The sequence below is a fragment of the Thermobia domestica genome, chromosome 9 (genome assembly GCF_964235325.1).
Source record: "Thermobia domestica chromosome 9, izTheDome1.hap1.1, whole genome shotgun sequence".
Taxonomy (NCBI): Eukaryota; Metazoa; Arthropoda; class Insecta; order Zygentoma; family Lepismatidae; genus Thermobia; species Thermobia domestica.
The window spans coordinates 85,532,593-85,551,228 of NC_137462.1; the positions used below are offsets into that span (position 1 = coordinate 85,532,593).

General features: G+C 37.0%; 1 protein-coding gene across 3 annotated transcripts in view; it reads left to right on the forward strand.

The window, feature by feature from the left end:
- Window positions 1-18,636, forward strand: part of LOC145694808 (uncharacterized) — a 137,132-nt gene that overhangs the window by 54,799 nt on the left and 63,697 nt on the right. The window lies entirely within an intron of this gene.

Here is an 18,636-nt window from a genome sequence, read left to right on the forward strand (position 1 = left end):
AGAATAAGGCAGCATGCTAGAAAAGACGAAAATGGCGCAGGTACATCACATTCTTATTAAAGTATGTGTGTATACGGACAACTTGGACTTGATATGAAATGAAACAAGGTTAATACAAGTGAAAAAAAAAAAAAAAAAAAAAATTCCTCAGGTGTAAAGAAATCGGTTTGGGTAAAAACATTCTACTAGAATTGCGCTCTAGTGAAGCAATGGAGAAAAGGAACTACTTAATGATAATAATAATGATATTGGCGTAATAATGTCAGTAAAAGTAAGATTAGAGGAAATAAATATAAGCGATGGAAAATTCGCTCTACTGCTCCGTCGCGATAATTTCCGAAAAACAAAGGAAAGAACATTATATACAGATATACAGATCCTTATCAATTTAGTGGAAACATCTAAAGTTGGAAATATGTAAGATGTGTGAGTTTGCAGCGGTCAGGCGGCAGCCACAGCGCTAGTCTGTTGATATCAGTGTGTTAGGGAAAACTTTGTACTACATGAGGAGCAGTAGACCAGCATTGCGCAGTGAACTGAATAGATGGTGATAGTGTAAAATGGAGAACCTCTGTGATTTCCAAATAAGGGCAGATTGTTGGCGCTCGATTATGTGGTGCGAGCGTGGCGAAAGTGGCAGGGACAGTATCCAAGGTTATGAATTCCTACAAAACTCATGGCAAAACCACATCGGCGGAAAGAAACAGTATTCGATAGAAAACCTTCAGTGACAGATCTCGCCGATAATTAAAGCGGTTTGTCCCTCAGAATCGTTCAACGATGCTGTGCAAATGACTGAGGAACTCAAACAGTATCTCTCACTGTGTCGACAATTATAGTCCGCCATGAGTTTAATGACATGGACATACGGGTTTGGGTTGCCCAGATGAAATCGCTGATGAAAGACCAGAAGGCTTTAGTACAGCAATTGAGCTGTGAACATGGAACATGGATGCTGATGACTTGAAACATGTGATATGGTCGGGTGGTTCATCGTTTCCTTATTTCAAGCCATGGGCCGTGTTTGTGTGTGGCGGACACCTAAAGAAGCATATAATCTACAGTATCTTCGCCCAATCATGAAACATGGTGGTGGCTCTGTGATGCTATGGGTCATAATGATCTGGTTTTGAGAGTCTTGTGCTGACGCTTACAGTCACTGTCCGTGATACGTCGCATTTTAGGGGACCATATGCATTAGGATGGAGCGAAAATTTTTTTTTTCGAAATGCGAATTTGGATAGGGGGCAAAAGTTGCATCATATCATAGTACTTTACCATAGAAAATTTCAGCTCTCTGAAATAATTTTTAGCCGGGGCGCAAGGGGCCTTAAGTTTGCGATTTTGTAAATCAATTTGCATTTACTATGTAACTATTTGGCAGATCTTCGCTAGAAGCAGACTAAGTTTTAGTGTAAATAGGGTGCAAAAGATGCATCCTGTATCAGTGGATAACAATAATAACTTTTAATTTACTAAAATTATTTTTAGCCGGGGCGCAATGGCCCTGAAATCTGGGAATAATTAGATGAAAAGTGATCAACTATAAGCAATTTGCTAGTTTGCCATAAAGAAGTTTTTTTGCTATTTAGTGACAGTCTTTTTCTGGTATAATGAACTTGTTGGCAGTACTAAGTCACTAGTATAATAGTTTGATGGGTGGAGATAAGAGGGTACAGAACGAAATGAGGGCGCGCACTCGTGCAGGTGCTAAAGTATTGTGCAACTGTTTGGCAGCTTGACGATTGTTATTAGTGTGTTGTACCTGTGCTAGGGGTACGTGTCTGATTAGCGGCCGTGTTGCTACGTTAGTGATTTGATTAGTTTTGCGCTTTTGTAGTTACTGATGGCTTTATTATCTACCACTGTATTACAGCCTAAGATCTGGTGTTTTTGTTTTGTGTTATAAAGAAGAAAGATGGCAAAATCAACCAGGTAGAATATGTCAAGAGCACAAGAGATGTTTCGTAGTGCCAAAGGTCGCGACTGGAGAACGCTTGCAACTTACGAAGACGTTATGGCATTTATTTATTTACGCGTCAGCAGCTGAAGGGGGCGGAAGTAAAGAACCAGCAGAGAATTTGGTTTCCACGAAGGTAACAGAAAAGGTGGAAGACATTTGGTAACGTGTTTCAATTCCTGTTGTTTCGCTCGGCTGTGTATCAATAGTGATCAACAGTTACCACAGGAAACTGAAAATATTTTTAAAATTGGTAGTAAGAGGGAGCATGAAAGAAGAAATAAAGTACAAGAATTGAAGAAGCAGGGCAATAAACCATTTGATATAGCAGCTTGCAAGTGTTTAGATTTCACGGTGTGTCGTTGCACAGGACACTCAAAATGCTTGAATCGGAGAGTATTTTATCAGACCAAAGGATAAGTAGAAAAATGGCAATCGGTGGTATTGATGTTACTTGGACAAAGAAAAGAGAAGAAAGGAAAGCCAAAAAGCAACTAGCGGTCAAACTTTCAACCAAAACAGTACCAGTTACATTATTGAATCTTTAGACTCCTCGTCATCTTTGGAAACAAAAAACGAAGGCAATAAAGAACACACTAAAGCTGGAGGAGATCCTGATTTTAGTTGGAAGTATCCTTTAAAGACAAGGAAGGAATCACAGATTAGATGCATAGAATGAGAAAATTCCTGCCAACATTAGCAAAAGTGAAGGAGAAAATCGACTTGATTGGAAGAAAAATTGCAGCTATTTCTACTGAAGTTTTGGAAGATTTTAATATTGTAAGGCCAGAGCAGCTGCAAAACATTATTGATAGAAGTAAAATACAAAGAGAGATTGCGAAAAATCGTAAAAGTGTAAGGTAAATAAAGAGAAACCTTGTACCATCTATTTTGATGGGAAGAAACACCAAACACTCGTAATGTCCGGCTCCGGAAGTCATAGAGATATGAAGAGGAAAGATCATTATTGTATCCTTGAAGAACCGGGTAATAAATTTCTCAGCCATGCTTCTTTGACCGTTTCAGCATTAGCAAAGAATACTGCTAGTTCCATCTGCCGGGAATTACAAAATGTGGACCTATGAGATATGGTAGCTATCAGCTGCGATGATACTAATACTAATGTTGGTCAAAAGGATGATGATTAGAGTGCTCGAAAACCATTTAGAGAGACCCTTACAGTGATGCACACGTTTATTGCACATCATTGAACTACTACTTCATCATTTACTGAAAGAAATTGATGATGTGACTACTGGTACTTTGTCTGGTCCTATTGGTAGATCATTGGTGAATTGTGAATCCAGTGTGCAGCTTCGGAAAGATTTCTTCAGAACTCCCTACATACCTAAACGTGCGTTATCTCAGTTATGATCAAAGATATTTGTATGAAATATGTCGATCTGTCGTAAGAGGGGGCTGTGATAAACACCTAGCAGATAAGAAACGTAGGAAACTTGCGCATACTCGCTGGTTAGCAATGGCTTGTAGACTTTCGCGTCTATATATATCAATGCCAAATTCTTCAGAGGAGCTCTAAACTCTCGTTAAATTCGTAGTAAAAGTATATGTACCAGTGTGGTTCAGCATAAAGCTGAAACCTCTTGCCAAATACGAAGCTAAACATTTGTTCTTGACCATAAGACTTTCGAGATGTTTGCAACAACCATACAAGACTTTTGTCAATAAAGTAATTTCCAGAAATGCATTCTATGCGAATTCTGAAAATATTCTTATTGCTATGATTGGTGACTAGCCTCAGATCAGCTACGCGAATCCTTGCAACCGATAAAATCCTCCAATCCAGAAAACAATGTAAACGTGAAGCTCCTTCCTTCCAAGTGCCAGTGTTAAACTTCGAGGCTAGTAATTACACAGAAATGATAAACTAAAATGGGTGGAACAACAGAACCGCCAATACTGACTCATATCACAGATGACAAATTGCGAGAATTTGTTCTTGAGAAAGTACAAATATTGATATACCTGAAATGAAAATGAAATGAAATCTGTGAGTTTTACGTCCCACGGTTATGCCGGTTAGGCTAAAGGAGACGGTGATGATGAGTAATGAATGAAATGGTGGAATGAACAAAGTGGGAGGAAACGGGAGAACCCCGAAAAAACCCACGCACACGGTGTTTGTCCACCACAAAGTTCACTTGGCGGGGGCTGGGATCTGATATGCCTGAGTTTCCATGTTATACGCAAGCAGTGGAAAGATTAGTGAAAATACTTAATGAAGGTTCTTCGTCAGTATGTGAGCCAAAAGAGATTTCTTTATTCGTTCCAAATTTGACAAGAAAACATATGACTACTTTTCAGATAAAGTCGCAGTATTTTGCTTGAAGACGTGAATGAATTTTATGAAACATTCAATCTAATACTGGTGGGTAAGTGGGATGGAACTCGACGGTAGCCACCTCCATGTGGTGAGTTCTGGGTTGATGTAGCCTGTAACATAGAATGTGAACTTCGATAGCTTTAGAAATCTACCTGGACACGACAAGAAATCATAATATCTTCAAATTATAGTCTCCTTCAAGCGAAGAGCTGCCTAATAATTATACAATGAACAATAAACGTGTATTTATTTAAAAAAACTATCAAACTTAAGGCCCATTGCACTCCTGCTAAAGAATGTTTTAGAGAATTGAAATTTCCGGTGGTAAAGTACTACAATATGATGCAACTTTTGCCCTATATCCGAATTCGAATTTAAAAAAATAAAAATTTAGGCTCTTTTCACTCATTTATAAAACCTATCAAACTTCAGGCCCATTGCGCCCCGGCTAAAAATTATTTTAAAGAATTGAAATTTTGCATGGTGAAGTACTACGATATGATGCAACTTTTGCCCCCTATACAAAATCGAATTTCGAAAAAAAAATTTTTTGGCCTCTTTTCACTCCACCCTAATATGCATCCTATGGTCGAGATTGAAACTCTCCTTTATTTCTCTAATATGCCATTTAGAGGTCGTCGGAGTCTGGTTCATATATTTTATAGTTACAGATAGAAAAAGTGTAGAGATCTCAAACCAAAGTCAGGACCGGGGCTATAACGAAGAGTACCAAATGTGGATGTAATCGATATTTCGTATTTAAGAATACACATAAAATTCAAAACCTTAAAAGAATAAATAAATGTTTCTCCCAAAGAAATCTCCAAAGTTACCAGTTTATCGATGTCTATCTTTGTTTCTTACGAGCCAGAAGGTTTGATACGGAACATCAATGTATTAATATTTGTCAAGCGAAGTAGTAACCACGTATATAGCATTGATATAACAGAAGATAAACCATAAATAGAACCGACAGAGCAGTGGCGAAGAAAACACTGATAAAAGCCTTTCAGTGTAGGCCCAAACTAATATAACAGTAAAACATATAACTCACCTTCTGCTAAGTATTTCTTAAACTTGACACTCCTCAGCGAATGCAAACACGGCTAAAAGAATAAATTGTCTAGGGGATAGATATTAGGTAGCTGTAACTAATTTTAACTAAGTTTTTAGTGGACTGTCTTATCAGAAGAACTCCCTTTTCTTCAAGTGTAACAATCTTATTACAACGAAAGGAAAACCAACAAGACAGAATTTACGACGACGATAAAGTATATATATATGTATAAATCGCTTATATTTTCTACCAGAATCTTATATATCAATGTTTTCTTTTTGTTGGACTGAAAAGAACGCCTAGTTGAACTCAGTTCAAAAAATAACAACGAAGAAAAAATTTTAAAATATAGCTTGTATGAACGTTTATTGGAAAATAGGATTGTGATTGGGTAGATAGAAGTTTTACATGTTCAAACATATCATTTATCGTTCATCTGTAAGTCACAACGGACTTCTATTATTTAAAGAGTCCCTAAGTTCCCTTTTAAAGGGTTTCTACAGCTCTCATTTGAGCGTTACAATTATAATTTACATTGTCCCTAATGAGGAAGGCAGAGTTGAAGAAAACCACGATTTAATAAAATAGATTTTTGTTTATTTTTTTTTTTTTTATTTAAATCAATTTTTTTTATTTAAATAACTTGTACTTAATCTTAAGAAAAGTAATAAAATTTAAATTATATTCCTTTTCTTAATTGGTAATCTACTGGAGTTTCAGGTTTATTAAGTGATGTTAGAATAAAAGCAAAGTCAGTAATTTCTCGATATTAATGGCAGAATGCTTCACGTGGTTGGAAATCTGCTTACTGTCAGTCCTTGTACCCTCTGTATGTTGGCCTGTTCGCGGTTTGAATAACGCATCATGTTTTAGTCGAGCACTGTCACTTGCCCTATTCAACACCCGCAGCATAATGACGGCACTTCTGTACTGTAGCGTCTTGAACACAAGTGCCGTCTGTGTGTGTGTGAACCGAGCAACTACATATTGAACACCAGCGCCACCTCCAGACCTTCTAGACCGCCATCTAAGCTTATTGGTTTTCGATATCTACTGCTTCCTACTTACTGTTCCCACGCTTTCGGCCGTCACTAATTTTGCCAATATGCTATATGTTCATAGGACCTCTTTTTCCTTATCTCGGTGTCAGGAATCACTTCCCGATGTTTGTGACATTAATCAAGTTATATATCGATGGTTGAGCGCCAAAGGTGCTGTTTTAGTACTTTTGAGAAAATCGAGTTCTAAAATGTAGTGACTTATTTTCACAATATCTTCTCAATGTGTTGTCATCTGAAAACGATATTTAAGTTACAATTCAAGTTTCGTTCTGTCATAACAAAATTCAAACCACGATACATGTCGTCATAGCTCAGAAATCAGAATTTCAAAATTCGGCAGCTACGCCCCTTTGGCTCTCAAGCATATATATATATACAGGGTGGGCCAGTTTAATTAATCCACGGAAATATCTGAAAAATGATAAAACATAGAAGAATTTTTTGAAGTACACGTTATATATTGCTAAGGGGGAAAACCAATTCTGCCAAAAGTACCCCTCCCCGCCCCCCCCTAAATGGGGGTAACGGGGGGTAACTTTGAAATGTCAAACGGGAACATGGGTCGAGTAATACCTCGTTCGAAAGGTCTTCGAAAACTAAGTAACGCTGTACCAAAAGATGTTTCATATTGTGCACCAGTTTCAAAATGGCCGCCATGATATGGTTCGGAAACTCCAGTACCCGTAGTATGAAAATCATGGAAGGTAAATGAATGGAACAAAATTGAAATACGTAAATATCATAGGGCATATCGAATGATGTAATCCCTGTGATCCCAGTGGCCTCCCTGAAGGGGTCTTGTGGGCTAACTTCAAAATTTCAATGTCCGACCGGACAACTGTTCGGGCATACGCTTGACCTACCCAATGCTGTTTGGAAGGCAGACTTCATGCATAGAGAATTGGTGCACTAAGTTAACGCGGATGGCCACAGTTACATTTTGATTAACTATTAGCATTCATGTCATATTGTGAGCTTTAGGGACGAAACGGTGTGTACGTATATCCCCGAAATGCTTTCTGGATAACCAGCACGCATTGCATAAAAGTTTCTCTTTTTTTAGTCACTACAGCGTCATCCTTACAAACAAATGTTTCAACCACACCATACCTATTTGTAAGGTTAGCCTTAATTTACGAATTAAAGTAGAGTTATCGTTTGAACTTTTACTTTACTTTCCACCCCACTCACATACAGAGCGCAGGGAGAGATTATTTTGCAGGACTTGGATTTCTCTCTATACATTATGGCAATTTTACTCTAATATTTTTATCTCTGTTGTATTATTCTCGAGCCTTGGAACGCCTCCGTGGTTTTCCTATTTAATTTTCGTTATTTTCATTTATGTCTAACCGTATTCATACTATGGGCACTAGACGTTTTCTTAGACACAGTCACCATGTCTTTGCGATCATTTTGAAAACGGTGTCTCATGTCGAAAATTTTCTTACAGAAGCTGTTTGATATTAATTTGTCTATGTAACGTGATGTTACTCGCTTCAAGCTGCTATTTGAAATTTTCAAGTTGGCCCCGGATACCTTTCAGTTGGCCCTTGGAGTCACCCCGACAACACCTCTCGATGTGCCTTACGTAAGTTAGCTACTCCAGTTTTTCTTTTGTTGATTTATCTCCAATCGCTTTCATACTACGGGTACTAAACCTTTTCTGTGACACGGATACTATGTTTCGGCGGCCTTTTGAGAACACTGCCATTTCACATCAATCGTTTTCTCCTGCAATATGTTAGATTTTGCAAGATTTATCGAACGAGGTACCACTCGACTCATGTTACTATTTGAAATTTTGAAGTTAGCCCCCAAGACCCCTTTAGGGAGGCCACTGGGATCACAGGGACCACACCGTTCGATATGCCCTATGATATTTACGTATTTCAATTTTGTTCCATTCGTTTACCTTCCATGGTTTTCACACTACGGGTACTGGAGTTTCCGAACCATATTATGGCGGCCATTTTGAAACCGGTGCACAATATGGAACATCTTTTGGTACAGCGTTACTTAGTTTTCCAAGACCTTTCGAACGAGGTATTACTCGACCCATGTTCCCATTTGACATTTCAAAGTTAACCCCCCGTTACCCCCATTTAGGGGGGGGGGCGGGGAGGGGTACTTTTGGCGGAATTGGTTTTCCCCCTTAGCAATATATAACGTGTACTTGAAAAATTTCTTCTATGTTTTATCATTTTCAGATATTTCCGTGGATTAATTAAAATGGTCCACCCTATATATATATATATATATATATATATATATATATATATATATATATATATATATGGGTGATTCCACGAAAAAGGGAAATTTTCACTTGGAAAATTTTTGTTCCGTTGATGGTCGCCTATTTCAATAAAAATATCACATGCACTTACTACTACTAAGTACATGTTAATTAGGTGTTCAGCAGAGCTGAATCATTATTGGTTTAGTAAATAAAAAATAATAAACTTTTCAGCACCCACGGAGTTGAGACCATAGGTCACGGAGTTGAGATTAGTTAACACGGAGTTGAAAATTGCTGTGGAGTTGAGAAACGTGATACATCTGGGTGATAAGTTTTGGTTTATAAGTGATTAAGCTTATAATTTACATAAAAATTGAAATAATTTTCCAATAGTTTTTGTAAGTTAGAATTATTCTCCTTATGTTGAATAAAATTCTAACAAACTAGATGACACGTAATTCGTTATACAAAAATACTCCAGAAAATACTGCAAGCATATGAAAATATATCTAATGAAGGTTCCAAAATTGAGTATATATTTATATATATATATATAAATATGTGACGTAAGTAAGAAAAAAAGAAATACACATACACTTATCGAATATTGAAAAATTATTGCGCTTTCAATATGTTGACTATCATATGGAGAGGACAAACTTTTTACATAAGCTTACGAAACAGACGAAGTAGTCACTAAACCTGTCTATTGTCTACTTCATTTATTTTCTGAGCTTATGTAAACCGTTTGTCTTCTCTGTGTGATCAAGTCCACACGTCGAAAGTGCAATATTTTTTCAACATTTGGTAAGTGTATTTGTACCGTATATTTGGTATATATACAAGGTGTTTCAAAACAATACACACATCGTTTGGGAGCTGATTTCTAACACCAAGATAAGACGAAAAGTATAGGCAACAGGGTGCACAAATGCTTCCTTTCGGAGTTATAGGCTGCCGAAAACATGAAAAAAATGAACTTTAATGGTCCATAGCTCCAAAACTATGAGACCTGCCGTAGTCGGGTCACGACTTCACTTAGGAACTAATATGTGCACTATCCAAAAATATGTTTCAGAATCCTGAGGTACTCACGAAGCAATTTTTATAGAGGGAGTTTGGTTACGGGCGTATAATCTGAAGTACACACCAACTACTTCTATAAAAGTTGTTGTGGAAGTACCGCAAGATTCTGAAACATGGATATTTGGATAGCGCACATACTAATTCCTAAGTGAAGTCTGACCCGACTACGGTAAGTCCCATAGTTTTATGCTATGGACCTTCACCTTCAAAGTTAATTTTTTTTCATGTTTTCGGCAGCCTATAACTGCGAAAGGAAGCATTTGTGCACCCAGATTGGTCTATACTTTTTATCTTATCTTGGTGTTAGGAATCACCTCCCAAACGTTGTCGGTATTGTTTGAAACGCCCTGTACAATGCACACTAAATGACAGTGTAAGGCACTCATCATTTCTGTTTTCTTTGGATAATTCGATGTTCTTTGTTAAGTAGCCTTCATTTTCCACTCCAATGAAGGAAATGTCTTGAGGAAACAGGGAAGGGCTGTTCTAGTCTACACAGAATGACAACTGCCAACGCTTTTTAAACGTCAGGTTTAGTAGGCCAGGAGAAATTCCTCCCGATCCGCGTCATAAAATTGACTGTTCGCATATTGCCCTCAGACTCTTCGACAATCTCTGAAAAGAAAACAATTAGTTGATCATAAGATTCAGACGTCAATAGGTTTAAAACAGATACCATCCATCTTGACTTGACTGAAGTTTTACCTCCGGCTACCTGACAGCCCCAAATCTGAACTTCCGCGAAACACTTCTTAAATGGGCTAGGACCCTCCAGCCGGTCTTTGAGTGTGAATGACACGTGGTCAGCGTGTCGGCTCCTACGACCGTTGCGATGGTCTGCGCGATCAGGTTTCAGTACATCTCTACTCAAATGAGTTTTTTAATTGCCTTACTGTGCGAAGTAAACACCATTAATTTTTGAGCTTCCACCGGGAAACAAACCCAGAACCACGCACAAAAGGCGAGCATACCAGTCACTAGACCATAAACGAGCTTTATTTCTATCAATATATTGAAAGAACAAATATTTGGAAGAGCATGAGCATAACAAACACTACAGGATTATCAACTCCGTGACTTGTCTCAACACCGTGGATTCCTTAGTTTTCAGATGGACATGGAGTTGAGAACCATGGAGTTGAGAAAATCGAATATAATTTATTTTTACCGGCCCACTTTTTAACCAGTACATGTGAGTAATTGTGTACGAATTTTCTACGTTAAGGCGTAGGTTCCTCAAGGGAAAGAAGGTATATATCATACAAATACATTCAGTAATAAATACCATGGTGTTGAGAATCAATTAATATACGCACCTGCTTTCCACACACAAAAATATTTTTCCTATAGCTTTTAACACATGCACACAACTTTTTCTGTTCTTCAGTCAAACATGTCTGCCTTGTCTTCTTGTGGGTGTTGCCAATGTGGACGACCATGCTATATGTTGAGAGCAATGATAATTTTTTCTATTGCCATGGAGTTGAGACGAAATAGAGGTGACAGAAACGAAGCATAGTCAAGCTTTCCAAAATAATCGTTATAAAGATTTACTTTCCACAAAACCGAAACATTGAAGTGTTCTCTTCCATTTAATTACCATTAAATGATGTTTGATTTGCGACTTCAGTTGTAATTTATTGATTAAAATCAGTCAACTGTAGTCTGTGACAGCCCACGGTGTTGAGAAATTGGGTAATAATTAATTTTTTACGTATGTTTCGTGTTATATTTGCAAACTTTTATACATGGCATACCTACTTTGTGACTGTTACTACCAAACAAAATAAAAATGAGGTGATTCTTTCTAGTAGTAGTTTGAAGAAATGCCCGTGACAGAAAATTTCCCTTTTTCGTGGAATCACCCATATATATATATATATATATATATATATATATATATATATATATATATATATATATATATATATATATATACAGTGCGTTCCACAAATAACACTAAGGTCCACCTCCTGAAGAAACCAAGGCAGATAGAAACATGAAACCTTTTGGAACCTTCAAGGGACATAAAAGACAACATTACGCTGAGAAGGAGAATTCCCCACAAGGGGGGCTAAAGGGGGTTACTGGGGATAACTCAAAAATTTTAAATAGCAACCCCCATCATGTGGTACCTCGTTTGAAAAGTAATCACGAGTAAAGACCACTTGTGAAAATTGTAAGTCGCTAGCATGTCCGTAGCCAACATGGCGGCCATCCGTAAATGACGGTCGAAGTGCGTTCAACGAATAACACTAAAGCTCGTCTTCAGAAGAAACGAAGGCAGATAGAAACATGAAACCTTTTGGAACCTTCAAGGAACTTAAAAGGCAACATTATGCTGAGAAGGAGAATTCCCCACAAGGGGGGCTAAAGGGGGTTACTGGGGATAACTCAAAAATTTTAAATAGCAACCCCCATCATGTGGTACCTCGTTTGAAAAGTAATCACGAGTAAAGACCACTTGTGAAAATTGTAAGTCGTTAGCATGTCCGTAGCCAACATGGCGGCCATCCGTAAAGGACGGTCGAAGTGCGTTCAACGAATAACACTAAAGCTCGTCTCCAGAAGAAACGAAGGCAGATAGAAACATGAAACCTTTTGGAACCTTCAAGGAACTTAAAAGGCAACATTATGCTGAGAAGGAGAATCCCCCACAAGGGGGGCTAAAGGGGGTTACTAGGGGTAACTCAAAAATTTTAAATAGCAACCCCCATCGTGTAGTACCTCGTTGGAAAGATATCACGTGTATTGACCTGTTCTGGAAAGTGCATGTTGATTGCATGTTCGTAGCCAACACTGCATGTGCCGATATTGGTGTGACACAAACCCTCATGTATTTCGTGAAGGCAACATCAACACCCAGAGTCGCTGAATGTCTGGGCGGGTATCTTAGGTAATCACATAATCGGGCCCCTCTTCATCGATGGAATATTAACGGGTGAGAAGTACCTGGCGCTGCTGCAAGACTTTATTGCGCCGTTGATTGTCGAGGCAATGGAAGAGAATCTGCAAGAATTTGGAGAGATTCCGCCCGTTTTTCAGCATGACGGCTGTCCTGCCCATTTTCACCGCCTTGTACGTGACTGTTTAGATAGTGAGTTTCCGCAACGATGGATTGGTCGTCGCGGCACCATTGAATGGCCAGCCCGTTCGCCAGACCTTCCTCCACCCGACTTTTTTCTCTGGGGCTATTTGAAGACTATAGTGTTCCGCATTGCGGAGTTGCGCCAACGCATAGTTGATGCCTGTCATTCTATACCGGTAATGACTTTTACCCGTGTTCGAGAGGAGTTCGTCCAACGTTTACATTACTGCGAGGAAGTGGGCGGTGCACACTTCGAGCATCTCCTGCATTAACGAGGTATGTTCCAAATCATACCATGTTACTCTCTGCTTACAGGTTTGCAATGTTTCTTCGATCATAGTTTACGGATGGCAGCCATGTTGGCTACGGACATGCAATCAACATGCACTTTCCAGAACAGGTCAATACACGTGATACCTTTCCAACGAGGTACTACACGATGGGGGTTGCTATTTAAAATTTTTTAATTACCCCCAGTAACCCCCTTTAGCCCCCCTTGTGGGGGATTCTCCTTCTCAGCATAATGTTGCCTTTTAAGTTCCTTAAAGGTTCCAAAAGGTTTCATGTTTCTATCTGCCTTCGTTTCTTCTGGAGATGAGCTTTAGTGTTATTCGTTGAACGCACTTCGACCGTCCTTTACGGATGGCCGCCATGTTGGCTACGGACATGCTAGCGACTTACAATTTTCACAAGTGGTCTTTACTCGTGATTACCTTTCAAACGAGGTACCACACGATGGGGGATGCTATTTAAAATTTTTGAGTTACCCCCAGTAACCCCCTTTAGCAACCCCATGTGGGGGATTCTCCTTCTCAGCATAATGTTGCCTTTTATGTCCCTTGAAGGTTCCAAAAGGTTTCATGTTTCTATCTGCCTTGGTTTCTTCAGGAGGTGGACCTTAGTGTTATTCGTGGAACGCACTGTATATATCTATCTATCTATCTATCTATCTATCTATCTATATCTATATATATATATATATATATATATATATATATATATATATATATATATATATATATATATATATATATATATATATATAACGTTAAAAAGGCTATGATATATATACTACCACCAGGGGCGGCGATTCGGGGAGGCAAGAGGGGGCAGTTGCCCCTCCACTTTTTTGAAGTGCCCCGTAATGTATATAGTTTCATTTGGTAATATAAAGTTTTTATATGTATTACTGTTTCATAGAAAAAAATGGTGCCATATGATATTTGCAGTTGCATGAGTACGTATTGGTTATTTATCTTCCCGTGGAGTTAAGAAAGCTACGGGAATTGCGCTTTAATTGCAGTTAAAAGCAATTAATATTGCAATTGTGTATTTCTTTAAATGTCGTAGGATATGCCTGTAGTATTTACTGTCTTTCATTATCTAAACCGTAAGAGCAATAACATACATTTAATGGCATGTGTGGAATTAAAAATAAGTGGTTCATTAATCCCCAGTTTCAATATAACTTCTACAAAACAAGCCTCATGATTCACTACTATGATTGCTGTTATCCTTTTTATTTATTTGTTTTGCAGATTTCTTATTAAATAATCTGATCACACAATATTCCAGACAGAATTTTAAGATGTTCATGAGCAAGTAATCAAATCTCTTCTTACAGTTTCGTTATTTATGAGTACCCACTTGCGTTGCTCTTGTCAATTTACTTAATAAAATATGAAATACGATATATGGTATTTTAACTAAAAAATAGTATCCTATTAGTTACACAACCTTTCATCAAACAAAGTGTTAAAAACAATCAGGAAAACTAACATTGATATGCAAATATTCAGATCATGCCTTGCCCCCCCCCCCAATTTTAACGTCCAAACGCCGCCACTGACTACCACACTATATAAAGTTTTGAACCAAAAATTGTAAGTGTTGAATTTTAAATGGATTCGTTTTCTACTCAAATTTCCTGTCCAATGTAAAATGATTAAATTAAATACATTATCAAAAGTTCATGGGCCATTAATTTTAATTTAAAAAAAAAAAAAAAGTAGATATGTAGTTTAGAATCTTGTTAAAGCTATTTTACCGTCATACAGCACAGATGAAGATGTTAGTTTCAGACTCGCATTGCATTAGTATCCAGAAATGGCCAGAATTACTGCAATTGATTTCTGTTTTAAGCAAAATAAACTTGACTGATTTTCTTTAAAAATAATAATCGGGATTTAAAACAGTTCATCCTGGCCAAGAATAATAGAAAAATAAAGCTAGAAACATCACTTATGTCTTCACACCATATAGAGAAGTCCTTACGAAGAGTTAAATTGATTTGTTGATCATTTGCAACTTACCAATGTAAGAACGTACGAGTTCTAAGAACTGCTATAGAGTATCTTAATCGGTTGCAGACAACCTGAGATCTAATTGGAGATCTGTTTGGCCACGGAAGAACCGTGCTTAAGTAGCCGCTGAGAAGTAGCAGCAGACAAAAGACTAGAGGGCGATAGAAGTGCCAACTAGCTTAAAATACCGTAACTACGATGGCAGTTCTTACTCCAGTAAAATCGAATAAGTCACGTTACACTAATAAAGAGTTTCACGAGTTCGCTGATTTAACTTTCAGGGTTTCTTAATTGTTAATTTCCAAAAAATGAACGTTCAAGAAAAATGTTTTTTCTTCTTCTTCTTTATTAAGCACAATCTATAATGTAACATTAATTCTATGTAACCATTTAATCTTTGGACTAGTGCTGGTTACAAACATATTCGTAACACTGTTTAATTATTTATTTATTCTTTATTTTCATATTCTATAACTGTTACATCTTAATATATGATTAAAATAGATTATGTAGACCAAAAGTAGATTCTATTACGTTGTACAAGACAATTAGCCAAAACCTGGTTTACTTGCTCATTCGACATGGTCAAAGCTGCTTATTTAGCAAGCATATTTAGCGCAGTCATATCAACGCACGTAATATCTATCAAATCTTTAACGCTTCATGTTTATGCTTTGTAGATTAAAGGAGACTGTTGCTAAGTTCAGATTGAACATAATTAGAATGAGTGGAAGGAAATGAGAAAATGTCGAGGAACCACGTGAACAAGATCCCTACTGCAAAAGTGTTCGGTCTTGGGTTGAACCAGGAACTTTTATAGTTTGGATAAGTTTTTCCAATGAGACAGACTGATTTATTGAGATATTTAATGGTGGTGGGGGGGGGGGTCAAGAAAAGGCCAGTGGCGGACACATTTTTTCTCATAAAATCTAGATTCCCTGACGTTACAACCTAGAAGAACTATGGCCCTAATGTTTGGTTAGCATGTTGAACACTGGATTTAGTCCGCCAGCTCTAGTTAGCACGTTGAACAATCTGGATTAAGTCTGCCAGCTAAAGTAGTTTCCAATTGCCTCTCGATCCAGGGTCAACTTTAAACACTTTTGTATTAAACACACACTCCCTCATTAGGCTATATGGAATTATTATATTATTATTATTATTATTATTATTATTATTATTATTATTATTATTATTATTATTATTATTATTATTATTATTATTGGGAAAACAAACTAGTTTAAAGAGGCTTAATCTACATGGATAGCCCTTTTTTTTATCGTTCTTCATTGATTTTTCCAAGAAAAATGGAGGGCATTATATATCGTATATCGTATGAATTCAGTCAAACTCTTCAGATGCGGATCAAACTTGATATGGTAGTAGACCAGTAACGGTAGTAGACCAAACTTGATATGGTAGTAGACCATAATCTGAGGTAGTTCTGCACAGTTTGTTTTGAACATATTAAATTTCCTGTTCTCGGTAATTAATTATAAAATGTGCATACACCAACCAGCATAAATGTTGAACACTCTTATCGTTATAAATAACATTTATAATTGGAAATTAACAAATATACATACAACTTTACGTATCATGCAACCAAAACACTATTGTTTTGATTATTGCTTGTCAGTGGCGTATTTAGGATTTTGTTTCGGGAGAATCTATACACAACATATGCATAAGAATTTTAATTTTTCCTTTTTGATGCCGAGAAGTTTTAATGGATTTCGAGGGAGTGTAAGCCCAATAGCTCCTCCCTAAATACGCTACTGTTGCGTGTAACAAACTTTAAAAGTACCTATCCATATCGTAAGAAACAGGATGTTTTCAGATACCATAAAAATTTTGGATTCACGTAATGTCTACAGGAAGAAATTTTATGAATACTACTGAACAGGAAAACAGAAAAGTACATTCGTGTTTCTACATCCACATATCCCGTTATTTCTGCTGCATATATCTTTGTTAAAACGCCTAATGTAAGTTTTGGCGCGACTGCTGCCCGAAACTTCGAGTGTTAAATCAGGAAGAGGTCTACCTTTTTCGTTAATTTGAAACTTTTCTTTATAAGTTAATGAAGTGAAAGATTGTTGTAACAAATGTTTCACGGAGGTCATTTTAAGAATTGTTTACCTTACAAAATTTATCATAAATATTGCACAAAGTCTAACAAAGAATACTACTGTGAAGGATCAGTGTAATCATAGTGACATGATTGTGAGATAACTTTGTAAACTTTTAAATTACTTCGCCAAATTCAATTATTTATTAAATTGCGCACAACAATTACACTGAACAGCTCTATCAAAAACAAGAGAACGGCGCCTCATGTATTGTGTGTTTTCGGCTTCTTCGGAAGTATTCGTGAGTTCTGGGTTGCTGGAAGTACAGCTGTAGTAAATCCTATCTAACAAGCACGGAAAACGTAATACAGTGCGGCTGGTGAAGATTTTGGTCTCAATGCTAAAGCATAGGGTAATCCGTGCAGCTCTTACAATATTATTAAGCTTCAGAAAGTTTTTTCAGCAATTCTACGCTATGTAGCATATCCAGCAGTACAATTTCAGGACACTGTTAGACCAAATATCATCATTACGAGTTGTTACCTTGATTAAATTAAGCACAATTCAACTAAATTGAAAATACGTTTATTTTATTAAAATAGCTGGTAGTTCTACAGCTCTGCAGCAGTTATAGACAACCCGCCCCTTTAGTAGACCTTGATCTGCTATACATGCTTTGAAATATGGTGTGCAAGCTTTTGTTCCCAAGTTGTAAACCATTTATTTTTCTACTTGGGCGTAGTCACATTTTCGAAAAAGAAAGAAAAAAAAAAAAAGTTTAACCAAACTTATCCAATGAGAATTGAAGTCTGTATGGTGATAGATCTTGACCTCTACACAACTTCTGAAAAATTATGTTGACCAAACTTCTGGTTCCCGAGTTATGGGGCATCAAATTTGGGGTTTGACTTAGTCATATTTTCCCAGGTCAACTACTTCTACATAACATTTCATATCGTTAATTTTATCTTCATTTTAAGAATCTAGTGATGATTACGGTTCCGTACTAGTTGTTATTGAATTGAGGATAGCAATACCTCTGTCATTCAACTTAATAGGCATTTATGTATCTGTCCCTCTATTTGTTTGACGATTACACTTTATATACAGACAAAATAATTTTAAAGTATAGCCTACGTAAAAATTATTCGATCAGAGATGAATCACCCTTCCTCCTATTTAAAACGTGTTTCACGACAACTTTCGTAAGAAATATTTGATTTTGGTGCAATATGTGGTATATTACTGCTTGGATTTAAATCATCATAAAGGATACATAATTATTATTGCTTGGGTTTAAAATCAGTTAGAAATGAGTAAGTAAATTTACTCTCCTTCTTAGATATTTTTTTAAAAGAACTTTCGTGATATCTTTTGAAAAATGTTCAATTTTTGTACAATACTTTGTATAAGTTTTTTGAGG